At 41.1% G+C, this 2,500-nt stretch overlaps 1 pseudogene; it reads left to right on the forward strand.

Annotated features, from left to right (window-relative positions):
• The window catches only part of LOC138020491 (uncharacterized), a 3,590-nt pseudogene that overhangs the window by 982 nt on the left and 108 nt on the right, over positions 1-2,500 (forward strand).

The following is a 2,500-nucleotide window of genomic DNA, read 5'->3' on the forward strand; positions in this document are numbered from 1 at the left end:
TTACCATACATTGTACATAATGTCATTATGGAGAGAAACCTTGCGGACCGTCCTTGATGGAATATTTATAGCCATCTCAACTTGTCTACTTTCGGGGAGCCAAGTTTTGGCTCCACATTGAAAGACTCAATAATAGGGAGCGTTGCATCAATCTTGCATGCAGATAGACCCAAAACAACCCTAATTCAACGAAAAAGACATTTAAATGCATTACAGGTCGGCAGGTACAAAACACAGGTCACAGGGCACAGGTCACAGGTCATTGTTTTACTAATACAGAATGTATCCTAAACATTCATAAAAACTAACCTTAGGCCTAATTAGGCCTAAACAAACGTTTTTAGGCCCAAGGTTAGCTCTTATGAATGTTTAGGATACTTTCTGTATTGGTAAAACAATGACCTGTGCCCTGTGACCTGTGTTTTGTACCTGCCGATTACAGGTCAATTGAAGTAAAATAAACCCTCTTTAACGGCTTCCACTTCGCTTACCTGCCACAGAGAAATGCTTCAATGACTTAGAATTTCGCTCCATGAGTTTACGAAAAAAGGACGATCTCTAAGCTGCCTTTTCTTTGCCATTATCATGCTTACATCGAAGTTTTTCCTCGACAAAATGGTGAACATCAATGAAGATTCTCGTTACATTTATCTTAGGGGACAACCGCTGACCAAATTCAACAACAGGACTTTAGCACTCGTTGACAGCTGGGTGGGGAGGAGTGTGTCAGTGAGGATTTTGAATTTTATTGCAATAAGAGTTGTCAAATTTAGAATTCCTCCACGCTAAACCTGCACACAAGTGCAAAACAACTTAGGACCCCCTAAACTTTCCCGTCATCGGCACTAGGTTGAGTGGGATGCACCCACTCAACAACATCCTGCCTGCTGGCCTGGCCTGTTCCCTCTTGCACAAAAGATGATTAGCTATTGCTACTGGCTAAAGTTAAGTTGAGGAATCTGTGATAATAAAAGTAAAGGTTTATTTTTTATATGCTGTACCAGTTGTTTAGCACTGCTTTTATCCATAGACATGGTCCAATCTCTCGGAGGCTTTGGTAAGCCCCAAAATTACATTACCGAATGGTTCAGAGCTTTACCCTAATTTGTTGGGAGGGAGCTGGGTGGGAAGGATGCTGACTTTTAACATTCATAACTCTGAAGCGGTTGAGCAAACGATCAGCAAATTTCGTGACATTTCCTAAAATTTCAATAGGATTTTGACGTGTTGAAAATCGTTTATATATGGTTGACATTTTCACCGGAACCACTTTTTATACCGCCTCACTTTTCCATAAATAGAATTTGAAGTTGATTGGTGTTTGGGTGTCTGATCAGGCTGTATGATAGGGGTGCCTTTAGAGACGGCTCTATGCCAAGTTTCAAATGAAACTGATGGTTCAAAGTGGTCGCAAACTCCAACTTTAGACTTTTTCCACCAAAGTTCTTGCTTTCCCTCTCCTTAGAAACTCCCACGAGAATTTGAATGTAGTCGAAGCTCCGCCTCCGCAAACAATAGGACCCCTTTGGGACTATTAAGTGTGAACACTCAACAACAAAACAGCAGTTTAAAGGCAAATAAAGAATAAATAAAAAAAGAAACAGTGCTGATTACTACGGCCCGAGAAGTTTCTAAACTCTTAACGTAAAGTTACAAAAAGAATCAGTGCTTTGCAATTATTATTTAAAGTACCCTTAGATGATAATCGCCAGCTGTTAAAAAAGAGAGATTTTGGTCACAAGTGTACCAAAAAGGCAATATTGTGTAACCACTGGCAACCTACATGCAAACTGTTTCAATAGTGCTTTTATTCACATTTCGATTGCTGCCGAGCAGGTAAACAATTCGTCAAATAAAAAGTCAGAAATTTAATTTATTGGTGGTGGAGGCAGAGGTAAAATTCCGCAACATAAGAACTGCGTATGGTCGTTATCTGAAGCGGTTGAAGACGATATCTTCTGGATTGGGGCGAGATGCAGTGCCAAGAGAATTTCAAAACCTGGAATGGCTCAATCCACATATTGCACACAGACCATCCAGCACAAATCTGAAATCAAAGACACCTGGAACGGTTGAGAGCTCCTCATCGCCAGCACTGAGGTCAGGGATGAATCTTAAGAAAGTATAACAGTGAGTACTACAAATGGTTCCATAGAAACAAAAGGCCCTGAACTTGAGAAGGTTAATGAGAGTAACCAAGTCAACGGAGAAACAACTGGAGAGTGTTCCAACGGAAAGACCCCAAAATCATCAAGAGGCATGCAAGATTGGAGCTGCTCAAATGGGAATGCGGGAGCCGACATGGATAAAGCCATCATGAACACTGCAAATTCCATTGCATATCACTTAAAACAAAGCGAGGAACCGGAAGACGAAGATAGTCTCTTTTGTAGCAGTTTTGGTTCCAAGGTTGAAGCGCCTGCCCTCTCAAAGTAGGGCCTTTTTAAGGCTCAAATTGAAGAGCTGCTACACCAAATCGAGTTTACAGGATCTCGAACAC

This window comes from Montipora capricornis, chromosome 10 (assembly GCF_036669925.1).
Source record: "Montipora capricornis isolate CH-2021 chromosome 10, ASM3666992v2, whole genome shotgun sequence".
Taxonomy (NCBI): Eukaryota; Metazoa; Cnidaria; class Anthozoa; order Scleractinia; family Acroporidae; genus Montipora; species Montipora capricornis.